The sequence below is a fragment of the Bubalus kerabau genome, chromosome 19 (assembly GCF_029407905.1).
Source record: "Bubalus kerabau isolate K-KA32 ecotype Philippines breed swamp buffalo chromosome 19, PCC_UOA_SB_1v2, whole genome shotgun sequence".
In the NCBI taxonomy this organism is placed as follows: domain Eukaryota; kingdom Metazoa; phylum Chordata; class Mammalia; order Artiodactyla; family Bovidae; genus Bubalus; species Bubalus kerabau.
In genome coordinates, this window is record NC_073642.1 from 66,384,471 (window position 1) to 66,402,583 (window position 18,113).

The window sequence follows — 18,113 nt, forward strand, 5'->3', positions numbered from 1 at the left end:
TGGTTTAAGTATTGTTCTCTACTTAAATGTGTAGTAAAGAGAAATGACATTAATATGAATTAAAATGGATAACTGATGAATCAAGTATATTTTGCATATTTGATTAAGGATGATATAGACATTGATAAGTAGTAGCCCATTATTAATGTCTATATCATCCTTACTCAAAAATGCATAATATACTTGATTCATCAGTTATCCATTGATAAGTGCTGGTGCTGGTGCTAAGTCGCTTCAGTCGTGTCCGACTCTGTACGACCCCATAGACGGCGGCCCACTAGGCTCCCCTGTCCCTGGGATTCTCCAGGCAAGAACACTGGAGTGGGTTGCCATTTCCTTCTCCAATGCATGTAGTAGCCCATTATTAGAAGGCAGTGGCACCCCTCTCCAGTACTCTTGCCTGGAAAATCCCATGGGCAGAGGAGCCTGGTAGGCTGCAGTCCACTGGGTCACGAAGAGTCGGACACGACTGAGCGACTTCACTTTCACTTTCCACTTTCATGCATTGGAGAAGGAAATGGCAACCCACTCCAGTGTTCTTGCCTGGAGAATGCCAGGGACGGGAGAGCCTGGTTGGCTGCCGTGTGTGGGGTCTCACAGAATCAGACATGACTGAAGTGACTTAGCAGCAGCAGCAGCAGCAGCCCATTATTGATCTGAGTCTGTTGCAAGTTTGATGTTTGTTTTGTTAAGGGAAACAATTAAATATTACCATAAATTAATAAATACCTAAATGACTATGTATATGAATTGTGGAAAGTAGGGCTCAATGGATAGAATATCTCAAATTTTTATCACTGGCATCTGCTTGGTACTATGCAGAAATGATGCTCCAGCTGATTTCAGCTTTTGCTGTGATCAAGATTGTCCTATTGCCTCTGGATTAAAAGGAGGAAAAGTTGAATGATGGTCAAGTTTGTCACCTTAGATTGGGTCATGTGTTTAAATGTATTCCTTGAATTATTTGAAGTATTAAAGAAGTTATGGCCAATGACAAATATGCTGTGAAACATATTTTTTAATTAGTATTGTGCCCCTTTGACATTGGTTAATGAAAGACCATCAGTTCATGTGTCAGATAATTCTATAGATAGATATTGGAGATATTTAGGGATCTTATTCTTGGATGGTGTGACTTTTTTTTCATTTTATTATTCCTAATGAATTAATGATTGATTTTATACAAATGTAGAAATGAATGAAGAAAAAGAGAGTCAACATGAAGCAATGAAGATAATCGATGCCACATGAATTGTAGATGGTGAATAATATGTGTGTCTGGAACTTTGAGGTCTAACAGAAAACATAATTAATCAAATCCCTTTGTTGGAAATGATCTTGTAGAGACAGATACTAGAAATATACAGAGATCGTATTCTTACCTTGGGTTCTTTGATTAAATTTATTATTGTTAATGGATCAATAATGTAACTATTAAAGAAGTCTAAATAGATGAAGGACCATTAAAGAAGTAATAAAGGAATAGATAAATAAAAAGAGAGTGAGGCATTGTCTAACTGTGAAGATATGTGGTGAGGCAAGAATTATTTTTATTAGAAATTGAAAACACTGATGCCTCTTAGGTATCAATTGATCAAGAATCACAAAGAGTCAGTTTTTATTTTCTGATCATTAGAGTCAGTTTTATTTTCTATGTCAATCTTAAATTTGAGGTTATTCCTTTTGTTAAGAAAAAATTAAAGTATGAAAAATTAATGACTACCAAAGTGGTTTAAATAAATAAAATATGGAAAGAAAAATCAGTTCAGACAAGGTCTCATTTTTATTGACTCATCTACTCTGCTTTGTATCTCTCAGAATGGACCATTGGAGCTGGTTGAAAAGCTCTTTCACAGACGTGCTCTCTGGTTGCCTCCATGCCTTTGGTGTATAGAGGCCCATGTGAGTAGTAAAATTCATGTCTTCTTTTGATAGGTTTTTAAAAAGTATATTTATTGGCCAATGATAAATATGAGATTATTCCCAAGCATTTTTTAAAATTAAAATTTAGGGTAGAGTAAGAATAATTAATGAAACAGATCATGTGATAAATGATTCTAAGGACAGATGTAGAATACTCAAGTTTCTTATTTTTGGTTTTGTATGAATTGTAGGGTTTTAGAAACTATTATTTATGAATAAGGAATTCACGTACAGGAGAGTGAACAAAAGAGGCTGAAAAGTGGATCGATGATGACCGTTGGTGGAGTACGAGTCATGGACGATGACAACTTCATTCTGGAATCTGAGGTCTACTAAAAGACATAGAATCTATTGCCTCTTTTTGAAATGATCCTATAGGCTGATTTTAAGAATCTAAATGGACTGTTTTCTTAGATTATTTTCATGGATTTTGACTCTTCTTATAAGTGGATCAATTAATTAAGAATCAATATAAAATTTTAAAAAGTGAAGATTAATAGCATGAAGATATGTGGTAAGGCAGTAAAAACTACTAAAATATATTGAGAATACTGAATTCCATTAAGAAAAAATAAGTGGTTTGAGTGCCTTTCCTTCTTTGGCTCATGTCAATAGAGATGTTCTTATTCTGGGTCCATAGCCAGTTCAGTATTACTCATTTTTTAAAAAGGAAATTTGTAAGTATCGTTCCAGATTAGTACATTAGTAATTGATAGACTAAACGTAAGGCAGAGTGCACGCAATAATGATTTAGTGTCTCGATTTTGTTATATGTTCTGCTTTGTCCTTCTCAGAAAGAGAACCCGGAAGTTCATGGTGGCCTCACTGTAGCAGCGTTAAGCCCCCTGTGAGTAGTAATCAAAGCTTGTGCTTGGCTTGGGTGATGTGTTGAGGGTTTCCCTGTAATAATTTAAAATGTATTAAGTATAAGAAAAGAGACCAACTACGGTCCAGCAATTAAATTGGAAATGTATGAAACAGGATGATGTTTAATCAGTTTTTACAATAGTGACTAATGGAAGAGCTATATTCAATCAGGCAATGATTCTAAAGAAGAATGATACTGAAGGCTCTTGTCCTTGTGTTTCTGTGATTCATGTATATTTATTTAATTTCAATTAGTATATTGATGAATTAATGTATACAGAAACGTAGAGGAGAATGAGAGAAAGAAGCCTAACTTCAGGTCAGTGTGGCATAAGAGTCACTCACATGCCACATGTCTGGAAGTCTGCAGTCCAACACACACAAATCTAATCTGTTTCCTTTCTCATCAATGAGCCTATGGATTGATGTTAGGAATATATAATTATATTCTTATAATTTTTAATTCATAGATTTCTGTATTATTAATATAAATGAATCAATGACAGAACTAATAAATGACATGCAAAAAAATAATGGTGATACTGATGCCTTGTCCACCCATGAATGTATGTGGTGAGGTGAGAAATAATATAAACTGAGAAAACTCATGCATGTTGAGAAATAAATGGGCCAGTGATGTCACCCCCTTTTCTAAGGATCGTGAATACGATGACATTGATAAGTAGGACCCAGGTTGATAAGCCTGGGTCTGTCTCAAGTAGAGAATGTCAACTTTGTAATATTATAAATTTATATATAGATCATATGTACATATGTTTAGAAGAGTTAATAGTTACCTGAGTAAATGAAAAAATGATGAAAACAAAGACTGAGGGAGAAAAGAAAGATTTCGATTTTTCATTATTTCTTTTTCCTTGTGCCTCCCAGAATCAATGCACTCAAGCGGATGTATGCGTTTTCCATGATTTCCTTTGTGTGTTGAGAGCCTAGAGAAGAATGTGAGTAAAAGTTCAAGTTCTTGTATTTAATGGGTTTCTGTAAAATATAATTCAAAGCACCAATCATGAAAAATGTCAATGAGAATGAAGAAACAGGCTCAGATCTGGACCAGTGATGACCGTTGGTGGAGTATGAGTCATGGACGATGACCACTTTGTGTCTGAAACTCTGAGGTCCAGTCAAAGCCTGCTGCCTCTATTCGAAGTGATCTTATAGACAGATGTTAGAATTATGTTTCTAAGGATCACATTATTATCTTTATATGTAAGCTTATATATAAGTATAAATTATGAAAAATTATACTCTCATAACTGAGTAAATAAAATGAAGAAAAGTAAGACCAATTCAGAGAAAGTCTCAGTTTTTTTTTTTGTCTTCTCTGCTCTGTACTCCTCAGAATGGACGCACACCAGTGGGTTTAAGTATCTTCCATGGTCTTGGGCTCTGTAGACTGATGTGAGTAACACAGTAATTAAAATTTATGTCTTTGAGAACTTTTTTCTCATGTATTCACTGTATTATAAAAGTGTGAAACATAATTAATGTTGATCAGTTAATGAATCAATCAACAAACTTATGCCGATAAGAATGAGGAAATAGAGGCCCATTCATGGACCAGTGATGATGACTGATGGTGTATGAGTCACGGATGGTGAATACTATGTGCCTGAAACTCTGAGGTCCAAAAAAAGTGAAAATGAAAGTCGCTCAGTTGTGTCCAACTCTTTGCAACCCCATGAAATGTATAGTCCATGGTATTCTCCAGGCCAGAATACTGGTGTGGGTAGCCTCTCCCTTCTCTATGGGATCTTCCCAACCCAGGGATTGAACCCAGGTTTCCTATATTGCAGGCAGATTCTTTACCAGCTGAGCCACAAGGGAAGCCCGAGGTCCAATAAAAACAAAATATAATCTGTTGCTTCTATTTGGCATACTATTACAGGCAAGTATTAGAAAAACAAAAGAATAATTTTCTTGGCTTGAGTTTATCAGTTTTTTATCTTACTATGAAAAATTGCCCAAAGAAAAAAATCAATGTACAAGTGTAAATAAATTACATTGAAGATGTTGAAGTATATTCACTCTTAATATATGTGGTGAGTCAATAAAAACTCTTAATATTGATTGATAATACTGAAGTTCATTAAGTTCAGGTCCTTGACCTCTGTGGCTAAGAATGATGCAGACAGTAAATAACAGTAATTGTTCTTATTCTTGGTCTGTGTCAAGCTTGACCTTGTTTTGTTTGTTAAGAATAAATTAATAAATATGATCCCAATGTACTATATTCCTATGCAACTATATAAAAATTAAAATTAGTGTAGTGTCCTTCAATTTTGTTATCATCTGCTCTGATTTGTATTCCTCAGAATGGATGCACCTGAATTTATTAAGCATTCGACTGTGATCAGGGCTTCTGCTGGTTTTCCTGTGTATAAATACATGTGGGTCATGTAAGTAGTTGTCAAATTCTTCTCTTGGTTTGCTTGTTTGTGATAATAAAAATAGCATTAAGTGTATTCAAAGAAGAGTAGTCATGGTTTATAGATGAATACGGAAGTGACATGAGATGTTATGTTGCTTAATTGGTGTTGATATCAATTAAGTTGATCAATGACATGAGTGTACTCCATATGGCAAATGACTGTATAGATAGATATTAGAGATATTAAGGATCTTTTCCTTGAGTATTTGTGATTCACAGATATTTATTTTACTATTATTAGTGAATTGATGAATTGATCAGTAAATATATATGAGAATGAAGAATGAGTTCCTTGCTTGGACCAATGATGAAGACTAATGGAGTATGAGTCACACATGCGATGAGTACTCATGTGTCTGAAACTCTGAGGTCCAGCACGAAGGAATCTAGCCCAATCCCTCTATTGATTCTACTGATTCTATTGACAGATGTCAGGAATATTTTCAATACAAAGATATTGTTCTTGGTCTTTGTGTTCATGAATTTTTACCAAATCTTACTCTAAAAGAATAAATGGCAGAATAAATAAACAAATGTTTAAGTAAAGATGAAGAGGCTGAAATATTGTTCATTCTTAGAATGCATAGTCATGAAAAGAATACTAATATAAATTGAAGCCGATATTAGATGGATCAAGTATATTATATCTTTATCCAAGGATGATGCAGACAATAAGTCATAGTTTCTACTCTGAATCTGGTACAACTTTGATGCTTCATATGTTAAGTGAAAAATAAAGAAATATTACCATTAACCAATAAATACATAAATGACTCTTTGGTGGAAAAAGTGAAAACATGGATAGAATGTCTCCATTTTTTATCATCTTCTCTGCTTGGTACTATCCAGAATGGATCCTACAAGCTGATTTCAGCTTCTGCTCTGATTAAGATCATCATGTTGCCTCTGTCAGGAGGGCGACAAAGGTGAGTAAAGGTTCAAGTTCTTGTCTTTGTTTATTTGTGTAAGGATTTCACAGTAATATTAAAAAATAATAAACATAATGAAAATGGACTATGTCCAAATACAGAAATCATTTGAAACATTGTATCAATTAATTGATAATGAAATATCATGTTGATTAACAAAAATTGAAGTTCATTTATCAAAGAGATAAAGTCTACATGGGATAGGATTCTATATAGTACGTTTAGGATATTCAAATATCTTTTTCTGGATTTGTGGAATCATGTATTCATTATATCATTATCAATGAATTAATTTAATTTAGTTGATCAGAAGTAGAAATGAATGAAGGAAAAGAGACTCAAACATAGACCCATGATGTCAACTGGTGGCAAATGAATTATAGACAGTGAATACTATGTGTCTGTTACTCCCAGCACAAAAGATAATTAGTTGAATCTCTCTTTTGGAAATGATCTTGTAGATGGATGTTAGAAATATATCAAGAATCACGTTCTTATTTTGACATCCTCGATTAAGATTTATTATTACTAATGGACTGATGGTAGAATAAAATAGAAGTAAATAGATAAAGAGGAATGCCCAACTCATCTGCCAATACAGGAGACATAAGAGACACCGTTTCGATCCCTTGCTCAGGAAGATCACCTGGAGGAGGGCACAGCAATGCACTCCAGTACTCTTGCCAGGAGAATCCCACGGACAGAGTCGATTGGAGGGGGGATGATCCATAGGGTTGCAAAGAGTTGGACACAAATGAAGCGACTTGGCATGCATCCACACTATTGACACTTTTCATTTTACTTAAAAACATGAATAGTTTGTGAAATTACTTCATGAATTAAAGAAGGGACTGCTGCTGCTAAGTCGCTTCAGTCGTGTCCAACTCTGTATGACGCCATGGACTGCAGCCTACCAGGCTTCTCCGTCCATGGGATTCTCCAGGCAAGAACACTGGAGTGGGTTTGCCATTTCCTTCTCCAATGCATGAAAATGGAAAGTGAAAGTGAAAGTGAAGTCCCTCAGTCGAGTCTGACTCTTAGCGACCCCATGGACTGCAGCCTACCAGGCTCCTCCATCCATGGGATTTTCCAGGCAACAGTACTGGAGTGGGGTGCCATTAGCCTTCTCCCAAAGAATGGACAGATGAAAATTAAAATTACTAATAAACAGCTACCAACAAATAAAGTCAGAGAAGACCAAATATGGATATATGCTGAAGATATGCAGTGTGGCAAGTTTTATGAAGTCATTGAATTCAATATAATTTTCTAAAAGTTTGAGGCTTATACATTCTCTTTCACAGCTACTAATTATTCCAGATTAGGTTTGCACCACAGTTTATAAACATTCCTCTGTCGAAAAGATCTAAGCTATTAATTTAGTGAAGCAACCTGAAGGAAAATGTAAGACATTTGCATTGTTTGAATGTGGAGGGGATAGTGAGTCCATGGTGGTTCATTTTTACATCTTTAAATAATGTCGAATTTAAATGAGAAAGAGTCAAGCAGGAACCCATGATGTGAATGTGTCTTGTGATTAATTCATTTCTGCATCATTGAAGTTCATTTCAAAAGGAGATTTGATATTATTATCCATGGGTGTAAGTCTTTAGTTAGATTTCTGTAATTTTCAAGAATCTAATTCTGGGGTTTAGATAGATCCTGGGAACTTGTTACAGTAGTCTACGGGAATAAATTAAAGAATCAATAGGTAGATGGATAGATAGAAATTTTTGTTCATATAGTTCTGAAGTGCAGCATTATGTTAAGAAACCAGTAGGTCAAGGGTATTACCTCTCTGGTTCGGTTAATGTACAGCAGTGTTCTCACATTTGATCAGAATCACCCAAAGGGCCTGTTAGATGACAGATTGCTGGTCCCAGAGTCAGCATTTCTGACTCAATACAATTAGTGTGGGTTCCACTAATCTGCCTTCCTAATATGTTCCCAAGTTCTGCTAATGCTGCCTATCAGGAAGCAGTGTTTCTAGAGCATCATTGATAAAGTCAAATATATGTCATAATAGTGGTCTTGCTGTGTGTCAGTGCTGAGTTTCAGGTTGCATATTTTTCAAGAAATAACAAATACAGTAATTAATAAATACCTAAATATTTAATGGAGAAAGGGGGCTCTCCAGTTGGCTCAGATGGTAAGGAATATACCTACAGGAGACACAGGAGATGTGGGTTCAATCCCTGGGTGGGGAAGATCCCCTGGAGTAGGAAATGGCAACCACTCCAGTGTTCTTGCCTGGAAAATCCCGTGGACAGAGGTGCCTGGCGGGCTACTCTCAGTGGGGCAAAGAGTCAGGCATAACTGAGCATGCATGTACGTGGAGAAAATGTCTCATCCTTTTAACGTTATCTTTACAGACCACTAAATGGGTGCACCTGGACTGAAAAGACCATGATCTCTAGGCTGCTAGTACGTTTAAGAAATGAGTACATGACCACATAGATGAACAAAATTGAACAAGGACAGATCTGTATAAATGCTGAGAAGTGAAATTTTATGACTGATTTGATTATGATTAATTGGATTACTTTGGATGATTTTGAAAACAGTTTGAGCCCCAGTCATCCATTTTTACAGCTCTTTAAATTTTTGTTTTAGGTTTTCCCTAAAGATTCCTTAGTTGATAGCAGTGTAAGCTATTTTCATCATGAGGAAGAGCACACTGGAGATGTAAGTATAATACTAGTCAATAGTTTAGTTCTGATATTGGGTTCATGGGCTTCCTCGGTGGCTCAGCTGTAAAGAGTCTCTCTGCTATGCAGGAGACGCAGGAGACGTGGGTTCGATCCCTGGGTAAGGAAGATCCCCTGGAAGAGGGCATGGCAGCCCAGTCCAGTATTCTTGCCTGGAGAATCCCATGGGCAGAGGAGCCTGGCAGGCTACAGTCCATACGGTCACATAGAGTCAGACCCGCACAACGCGTTCACATTATGAAAAAAAGGCCTACCATGGACCAATGATGGGAATGGAATGCATTTTGAAATATTTTTTTATGATCAAAACACCTAAAAACTACTGAGGTCCATGACAAAAAAATTATGTTTACATCTGTGGAAAGGGAGAGACTTCAGTAATGTTCAAGGATTGTATTGTTAGTCTTTGGTGCTGCATGAATTTTGATTTTATTATCTTAAATAATTAAATGGAAGAATAAACAAATATGTCAGTGTATAAAATGAAAAGGGTGAAGCATATCCAAATATGAAAATATGTGGTGAGGCATGAATTACGATTAATATAACTTAGACCCTCATTAAGGAGGTCCTCATTAATCAATAAATGGATCAGGAGATTACAGTTTGGGGAACAATGATAGAGGCAGGGGAACATATTAATCTGTTCTTGCTTTGAGTCTGAGTCTGAGTTCAAGTAGTTTGTTTACTTTAGAAAAAAATAAATAAATCACTATAAAATTATAAATACATAAATGACTGAGAAAATGCCATGAGAAAAGCAGGTATTCATGGGATGAATGTCTCAAGATTTTCTTATCTGCATTGCTTATACTCAGAATGAACTGAACTAATGTAACCCTTCTGCCATGGCAGTGAATTCTGTATTAGGAGCAAAGAGACAAATGTGAGTAACAGGCCAAGCTCTTATCCTGGTGGGGGTGTCTTGTTTAAGAATATTCGCTGTTTTGTTAAAAACATGCATTAAGTATAATCTAAGAAGTTAGCTGCGGCCCATTATGGAATTCATATGTCACCCATGGTCCTTAATGAGTAGATGCAAACCTATACTGAGAATTGCTGAGGGAAATTATTGTATGTACAGATGTTAAGGATACTTGAGGCTCTTGTTCTTGAGGTTCCTTGCTTCTTGTAAATTTTTAAATTAATATTAGTCAATTAAAAATTGAAAATCAACAAGTGTGCAAATGAATGAGGAAAAAGAGGGCAAATCGTGGACCGACAAAGGATAGCTAGTAGAGTATGAATCAGGGGTGATGGATGGCCTGTATCTGGCACTGAGTTGTACTATACAGAAAGAGATCTAGTCTATTGTCTCTGGTGGATGTGATCCTGAGGCAGGCTAGGAATGCTAGTCCTAGAATTTAGTCCTGGAAAAAGTTCATGGACCTTAGTGGTTCGTGAATTTTGATGGCATTATTACTACAAAAAAAATCAATAACCAATCTATTCAATTACTTGAGTAAATAAAGAGGAAGAGGGTAAAGTGTTGTTCAATTATGGAAGACGAGACAACAAATACTATTAATTTAATTTGAAAGTATGAGTATTTTTTAAGAAATAATTGGATCAAGGGTATTACCTCTTTAGCTAACTATCTCATGCATAGGCAGAGATAATATATAGTCACTGTTAATGCTCCGTGTCAGTAGTGAGTTAAGAGTTGTTCTTTTTTAGGACATGAGACAGAATTATTAACATCAATTAGTATATATTTAAATGACTAAGGAAATGAAATGTGGAAGCAGTGATCAATGGACCTAAGGCCTGAATTATTTTATCATCTGCTATGCTTTGCACTCCTCAGGATGGGTTCTCAATGCTGTTCAAGTTTCTACCATGATTCCTGTGATCAAAAAATTTATGGCTGCATCTATGTGTAGGAACCAGTGTAAGTAATAGTTAAATTTCTTATTGAGGTAGCTAATGGTATTCACTATAAAGACTTGGAACATCCCTGGCAGTCCAGTGGTTCAAATTCCATGCTTCCACTGCAAGGGCTGTGGGTTCAATCCCTTTTCAGGGAACTATGATCCCACATGCTATGCAGCCAAAAAAAAAAAAAATATGAAATATAATGATGGAAGGCCAACCATAGCCTGACAATGAAGGTGGTGTTGGTATGAATCATGATATTGATTAATCGGTATATTAAACATTGAGTCTGTTAGGAATTTTCCAGAAACTACTTAGGTCTTTGTGATTTACAGAAGTTAATTTTGTTATTATTTGTGAATGATTGTATTAAACAAAAAATGAAGACTAAGGGTAAAATCTGGACCAATGATGATGACTGGCGCATATGAGTCATGTATAGTGAATACTACGTGTCAGGAGCTCTGAGGTCCAACAATGAAAGAATCTGGTAGAAAATGTTGCTTTAGACATTTCTCATGTATATGCAAGGATCTGTTTTTTGACTTGTGGTCACAGATTTAAAAAATATTTTGGTAACATAATCAATAGGAGAATAAAGTTAATATCTGATTAAGAGAAAAATAATAAATATTACTATAAATTAATAAATACCTAAACTATGATGTATATGAATGGTAGAAAGTATGGATTAATGGTGAGAGTGTCTCAATCTTTTTTTTATCACCTTCTATGCTTGGTACTCTTCAGAACAGATACTGGAGTGGACTTCAGCTTCTGCCACAGTGAAGATTATCATAATGTCTCTGTCAGGAAAGAGGCCAAGGTAGGTCATGATCAAAAATCTTGTCTTGGTTTGAGTCTTCATTTAAGGGTGTGTTTGGTATTATTAAAAATCCTTAAATTAAAAAGTTAGCTGTTATCAATAATAAATACCTATGAAACATGTTGATTAATTGATAGCATGTAACATTGAGATTTGGAGAAGGAAATGGCAACCCACTCCAGTGTTCTTGCCTGGAGAACCCATGGACGGAGAAGCCTGGTAGGCTGCAGTCCATGGGGTCGCACAGAGTCGGACACGACTGAAGCGACTTAGCAGCAGCAGCAGCAACATTGAGATTGAATAACAGAAGAGGTATGGTCCATGTGGGAAATGATTGTATAGACAAACTGTAGATTCTTACTCTTGGCTTTTTCATAATGAATTATTTTTTCATTATTATAGAAAATAATAATTTAATAATTAATAATTTGATCAATACAAATATAGACACCCAGGAAGAAAATGAGACCAAAACAGTAGAAATGGACCACATAACAGTCATGATGGCTGGTGGCATATGAGTTGTAGATGATGAAAAGTGAGATCCGACACCCAAAATAACATGTTCAAACTTTACTTTGGAAAGGATTTTATAGACAACTGTCAGAAATACACAAACATCATGTTCTTAGGTTTATAGATTTAGGTTTATTATTAATGGATCATAGATAGAATCATTAGAGAAGGAGGACGGAGAAAATGAAGCATTATTCAACCATGAGGTGAGGCAAAATATATGACTAATAAAATTTGAAAACACTGAAGCCCATTGAGAAATAAATGGATCAAGTATGTTACTTCTTTGGCTAAGGATCATGTAGACATGGCTAAGTAAGAGTCAGTTCTATTCCGGATCAGTTCCAAGGTTGAGTTTGTTCTCTTTGTTAATAGAAAAAATGTGTATGTGTAATGAAAAATTAATAGATACATAAAAAATGGAGTAAGTGATGTGGAAAGGAAGGATCAATGTAGATAAGATCCTAATCTTTTTTATAAACTAGTATGCCCTGTACTCCACAGACTGGACATACTTGAGATGATTTAACCATCTTCCATGATCCCAAGCCCTTTGGTTGCCTCTATACATTCATTAGAAGTATGGATGCCACTGTAAGTAATAGTAAAAGTTCTTGTGTTTGTTTGATTATTTACTTAAGAGTATTTACTATATGATTAGTGTGAATTAATGAGTTAATAAACAAAGAGAAATTGTGCCAATCCTGGACCAATGATGATGACTGGTGGTTTGAATCATAGATGATAAATAATGTGTGCCTGAAACTCTGAGGTCTGGGAGGAGGAAATCCAATACATTATCTCTGCTTGTAAATATCCTATAGATAGAAATCAGGAATATACAGGGATCTTATTTTTTTCTGTGTTCATGCATGCATTTTCACTTTATTGTTATAATTGGAGAAATGAAATAATCTATAAGTATGTAAATAAAGCTGGATGAGTGCATCCTTATCCAGTTGAAAAACTGTGTGGTCATGCAAGAAATACTGTTAATAAATTTGAAAAGAAGTCCAAAGAGATACAAACAGTGCGTGACTGTTAAGTTTTGGGGTAAGAATAACATAGACGATAGTCACAGTCACTGCTCATTTTCTTGTTAGGGACAAGTTTTAAGTTTCATTTTCTTAAGAGAAAATGAAATAATTTAGAGTATTCTAAATTAATGATTGTCTAAATCACTAAAAATGAAATGCAAAAGCAAGGATCAATGATTAGCTCTCACTTTTTTATCATTTGCTCTGCCATGTACTCCTCAGAATGGATGCCCTTGAGCTGACTTAAGCATCTTCCAGGGTCTGGAGCCCTGTGGGTACATCTGTATGTGAGGACAGTGGAGAACAATGTGAGTACTAGTCAATGTACTTGTCTTGGATTCAGCCGTATTTTAAAAAGATATTATTAAAAATTAAATATCATAAAAAATTCCAAAAATCTTATGTCAAATACCATTGATACAAAGCAGTATGACAATTAATCCATATATGAAGCACTGAGATCAGTTAATGAAAGAGTTGAGTGTCAGCGGAAATGATTGTTTAGATGGATGTCAAAGATATTCAAGGGTCTTACTCATGATTTATTTGTGTAACTTATGCTCACTTAAATAATAATGAATTAATAAATGTAGATGTTAGTAGGGAATAGAGCCCTTCCTGGACCGTATGACTGGAAGCATGGGAGTCTATGGTATATACTGTGTATCTATAACCCTGATTCCTCACAAAGCAAAATCTAGTCAATCTTTGATTTTAAATGACCCCAGAGATGGATGTTAGGAAAGCACAAACATCTTATTTCATTTTGGAGTTTACAAATTTAGATGTATTAATGATAATCAATAAGCAAACCATTAAAAATGTAAAAGAACACATAAAAAGAAGAAAGGGAAGCATTGTCCACTAGGAACATATGTGGTGAGGTAAATATTATTAATAAAATTGAAAACATTCATACCCATTAAGCTAAGCACTTTGCCTTCTTACTGAAAAGGTCGTAAAGACACTGATATGGAAGAGTCAACATTATTGTTCTGGGCCAGTTTCAAGTTTAAGTGTTTCTTTTGTTAAGAGAAAAAAATGCTACACTATGAAAAATTAATAAATGCCTAAATGAGTAAATGAAAGGTGGAAAACAAGGATCAGTGGCAATAAGGTCTGCATTTTATCATGTTCTCTGCTCTGTGCTCCTTAGAATGGGTACTCTTAAACTGGTAGAAGCATTCTTCCACAGTCATGAGATCTCTGGTTGTATTCATGTGTTAGGACTGTGGAGGCCATATGAGTAGTAGAGAAAATTTGGTCTTAGTTTCAATGTTTTGTTTAAAGGTATTGACTTTATTATTGCAAACTGTGACATACAATCAATGAAATCCAAATAGCCCAGTGTGAAATATGGGATTAATATGAAGCATTATATGATTGATTCATATAATGAAAACAGAATAATTAAAGAAATATTGACATGAAAGTGGTTCTATATATGAGATTTCTAAGCTTTTTTGTGGTTTCAATAAAACCATTTAAAAATTATTACTGAATTATGAATTGAGCAATAAACAATATAGAAATAATGAATTAAAAGAGGTATGACATTGAATCGATGATAACTTCTGGTGGTATATGAGTTGTGTCTGATAAATACAAGTCTAGAACTCTGAGGTCTAATGCAAAAGAATTCTCTTACATTTTCATTCTTAATTATAATTGAACCAATGAAAGAATCAATCAATAAATATGTCAATCAATGAAGAGAAAGTGTCCATATTTTATCACACTCTCTATTTAATACTTTTCAGAATCAAAGTTCAAGCCTTTATTGTGATCAGAGTTATCATTTTCATGTTGCTATGGGACAGAGACCCAGGGGAGTAATGGCCAAGATTTCCATCCTGGTTTGGGAAATTAGCTGAAGTGTTTTCATTGTAATAAGTTCAATCAAGGACTTCCTTGGTGGTCCCCTAGTTAGTAGTTAAGTTCACCTTCCAAGGCAGGGGTGCAGGTTTGATACCTGGTTGGAGAGCTAAGATCCCAAATGCCTCATGACCAAAATACCAAAACATAAAAAGAAAAGTAATATTGTAACAAATTTAATAAAGACTCTAAAAATGGTCCACATCAAAAAATCTTTAAAAAAAAAAGTCATGGTTTCTGGATCGATGATGATCCATGCCAGTGTATGAGCCATCAATGATGAATAATACATGTCTGGAACTCTAAGGTCCAATAGAAAAGAAATACGGTCTTTCTCTTCATGGATTTTCATTGGTTCCTTGATGGTGGTAGTGATTGGAGAGAAGTTTGAGATATTCAAGGGTCTTTTTGCTGTGTTTGGGGTCATCCTGCTTTTATTTCATCAGTATTGATGCCATGATGATTTATATAATCCGAATGAATGAATGAAAGACCTACAGCTGGGCCTAAGGGACCCAAAGATGAACTTGGGTAGAGGATGAGGGGTGGGCAAGTAACCCAGAGTATCTGGAAGCCTGAGGGCCATGACAGCACATCCCCTCTTGTCTACCTTTTTTTCTTCATGTGGACAGATACTGGGAATCTATAAAGTCATATTCTTAGGTTGGGCTAGTGAATTTAGATTTCTTGTTATCAAAAGACAGGTCCCTTGAAAGGATATACCTACTAGATTGAGTAGAAAAGGTCAGTTAGTGTCTCCTCTGGACACTTGTGGTCCGGCAAGAAATAATGATAAAAATTGCCTCTGTGGATACACATTTAGCAACAATGCACCTAAGAGGTCAACTGCTTGGCAAAGCATCCTGTAGATGTAGCACTGGAAGAGTCACTTGCATTGTTCGTACACTCTCAAATTTGAGTATAGTTTTATTTCTAGAAAGCAATATCTTTGCATTATGAAATAGGTATTAATTCCTCATGATTCAGATCATGAAATTTGGAGTGGAAGAATCAGTGACCCTAAATTTTTTTTTCTCTCTCTTTTTCTTTGGTTTTCATGGACTGGACTCTATTCATGAGAATTGACACTTTTGAGCTGAATAAACCGTCAGTAGTCCGTGGTCATGAACCTTATGATTGTAGAAGCCCGTGTGAGTAATGATCACATCTAAGGGGGTGTACCCAGGAGAGATGTGTGGAATTAATGGTTAAATAATGTAGAAATCAGTGAAGAGAAGAAGAGACAACACTGGATCGATGATGACTACTGGTGGCGTATGAATTGTGAATGATGAATGCGTGATTGGAACGCTGAGGTCCAATGCAAATAGAATCGAGTCCATCCATTATCCATGGGAGTGACACTATAGCAGAGGTCAAGAATGCATCAGGGTCTCATGGTCCTTGTTTTGATGCTGGAACTTTCTGTTGAGTAGAATGGACAAATAGAGTAGGTCTTCCTAAACACAGGAGGAGATGTAAAGGTGAAAGTTGGAAGACAATTGCCAGTCCTGGAAGCATGGGTTGAGACAAGGGAGACTATGTATACGGCAAGGACACCTCAAATTTCAATGAGGAAGCCATGGGCCATAAATGTTAGCACTTAGGGAAAGGATGGAGGGGACAGGGTAAGGAATATTCAGCCTTTGTCTTGTGGCTGTACAGTAAGATCCAAGTGGTTTGTTTTCAAGAGATTTCCCACATACCCTCGGTTAAGGAAAGCCTGAATGGAAGCAGGGAGCTGTAGAGAGTGTCTCGACGATCCTGATGAGCTGCTTTGTTTTATACTTCTCAGAGTGAATGCATGGGATCTGATGGAGGGATTCCTCGTGGAGCACCAGCCTAGGATGGCATCTTTGCTGTTGGAACCATAGAACCTAGACCCACATGAGAATCATCTCATTCCTCATCTGTTCTAAGGTGGTTTCTCTACAAGTAAAGATTACACTGTTAACTTAGATGACAGAAAATCAAAGATGGCCATTTTTTATCAGTTTCTTGATGAACAAGGAAGTGATGCAGGGGTAAGGTGATAGTAAAGATAAGACAGAGATGGAATGATGTGAAAAATTTCTAGAGACCTATGAACTATATGACACCTCGTTGGCCTCCTTTTAACCCCATAGTGTTAAAATCGTCATTAGTGAATTAAGGCATGAATCAGTTACCAATGTCGAATGAAAAGTCATGGTTTCTGGATCAATGATGATTCATGCTGATGTATAAGTCATCGATGATGAATAATCTGTGTCTGGAACTCTGAGGTCCAATAGAAAAGAAATGTGGTCTTTCTCTTCATGGATTTTCATTGGTTTCAGTAATTGAGCCAATGAAAGTATCAAAAAGCATGAATACACATCCAGGAAGGGCAAATGTCTCTCTCTGTGCGCTCCTTCTCTGCTCGGTACTTGTCAGAATAGAAGCTCATGGTGGTTTCAGCCTCCATGGTGATCAAGGTCGTGAGCTTCTGGTTGCTCTGAGACAGAGAGCTAGGTGAGTGTTTATTCAGCAAGTAATATAGAAATAAATGGGGTGGAAGAAGATAGCACTGGATGATTGATGCCTGCTTGTTTCATGTGAGCTGTGTGTGATGAATACACTTTATGGAGTCTGAGGTATTACATAAAGGGAACCTAAGAATCTGGGGGGAGGCATTTGTGTTGGAATGCATTTTTTAGGAGCCAGGAGACCACTTTGAGCATTACCTGCTCTTTAACTCTTTTTGCTGTTTTCTAAAGGCAATGGCACCCCACTCCAGTACTCTTGCCTGGAGAATCCCATGGACGGAGGAGCCTGGTGGGCTGCAGTCCATGGGGTCACTAGAGTGGGACACGACTGAGTGACTTTACTTTCCCTTTTCACTTTCATGCATTGGAGAAGGAAATGGCAACCCACTCCAGTGTTCTTGCCTGGAGAAACCTAGGGACGGGGGAGCCTGGTGGGCTGCCGTTTATGGGGTCACACAGAGTCGGACACGACTGAAGCAACTTAGCAGCAGCAGTAGCATTGGTTATTATTTTTCCAATAAGATGTTTGAAATATAATCAAATAATGTTAGTCACTCAATTGTGTCTAACTCTTTGTGACCCCATGGTCTGTAGCCCACCAGGC

The 18,113-nt window shown here is 36.1% G+C and overlaps 1 long non-coding RNA gene, 10 other non-coding genes and 2 pseudogenes across 11 annotated transcripts in view; all 13 read left to right on the forward strand.

Annotated features, from left to right (window-relative positions):
• The window catches only part of LOC129634433 (uncharacterized), a 101,892-nt gene that overhangs the window by 59,297 nt on the left and 24,482 nt on the right, over positions 1-18,113 (forward strand). Inside the window, exons 12-23 of the long non-coding RNA XR_008705634.1 lie at positions 1,819-1,902; positions 2,718-2,770; positions 3,679-3,749; positions 4,148-4,206; positions 5,121-5,204; positions 6,086-6,162; positions 8,779-8,850; positions 10,681-10,764; positions 11,499-11,574; positions 12,595-12,684; positions 13,350-16,153; positions 16,798-16,922. This is a non-coding gene — a long non-coding RNA (uncharacterized LOC129634433). The remainder of the gene's footprint in view (positions 1-1,818; positions 1,903-2,717; positions 2,771-3,678; positions 3,750-4,147; positions 4,207-5,120; positions 5,205-6,085; positions 6,163-8,778; positions 8,851-10,680; positions 10,765-11,498; positions 11,575-12,594; positions 12,685-13,349; positions 16,154-16,797; positions 16,923-18,113) is intronic.
• Positions 1,221-1,297, forward strand: LOC129634618 (uncharacterized; annotated as a pseudogene).
• Positions 2,184-2,256, forward strand: LOC129634608 (small nucleolar RNA SNORD113/SNORD114 family). The gene has a single exon (XR_008705788.1). It is a non-coding gene; the product is annotated as a small nucleolar RNA SNORD113/SNORD114 family (small nucleolar RNA).
• LOC129634591 (small nucleolar RNA SNORD113/SNORD114 family) lies at positions 3,855-3,929 on the forward strand. Its single transcript, XR_008705773.1, has one exon. It is a non-coding gene; the product is annotated as a small nucleolar RNA SNORD113/SNORD114 family (small nucleolar RNA).
• On the forward strand, positions 4,362-4,436 carry LOC129634593 (small nucleolar RNA SNORD113/SNORD114 family). Its single transcript, XR_008705775.1, has one exon. It is a non-coding gene; the product is annotated as a small nucleolar RNA SNORD113/SNORD114 family (small nucleolar RNA).
• On the forward strand, positions 5,534-5,611 carry LOC129634600 (uncharacterized; annotated as a pseudogene).
• On the forward strand, positions 6,511-6,585 carry LOC129634623 (small nucleolar RNA SNORD113/SNORD114 family). Its single transcript, XR_008705801.1, has one exon. It is a non-coding gene; the product is annotated as a small nucleolar RNA SNORD113/SNORD114 family (small nucleolar RNA).
• On the forward strand, positions 11,150-11,223 carry LOC129634599 (small nucleolar RNA SNORD113/SNORD114 family). Its single transcript, XR_008705781.1, has one exon. It is a non-coding gene; the product is annotated as a small nucleolar RNA SNORD113/SNORD114 family (small nucleolar RNA).
• LOC129634602 (small nucleolar RNA SNORD113/SNORD114 family) lies at positions 12,796-12,868 on the forward strand. The gene has a single exon (XR_008705782.1). It is a non-coding gene; the product is annotated as a small nucleolar RNA SNORD113/SNORD114 family (small nucleolar RNA).
• On the forward strand, positions 14,685-14,756 carry LOC129634603 (small nucleolar RNA SNORD113/SNORD114 family). Its single transcript, XR_008705783.1, has one exon. It is a non-coding gene; the product is annotated as a small nucleolar RNA SNORD113/SNORD114 family (small nucleolar RNA).
• Positions 15,241-15,315, forward strand: LOC129634598 (small nucleolar RNA SNORD113/SNORD114 family). The gene has a single exon (XR_008705780.1). It is a non-coding gene; the product is annotated as a small nucleolar RNA SNORD113/SNORD114 family (small nucleolar RNA).
• On the forward strand, positions 16,253-16,324 carry LOC129634596 (small nucleolar RNA SNORD113/SNORD114 family). Its single transcript, XR_008705778.1, has one exon. It is a non-coding gene; the product is annotated as a small nucleolar RNA SNORD113/SNORD114 family (small nucleolar RNA).
• Positions 17,198-17,272, forward strand: LOC129634597 (small nucleolar RNA SNORD113/SNORD114 family). Its single transcript, XR_008705779.1, has one exon. It is a non-coding gene; the product is annotated as a small nucleolar RNA SNORD113/SNORD114 family (small nucleolar RNA).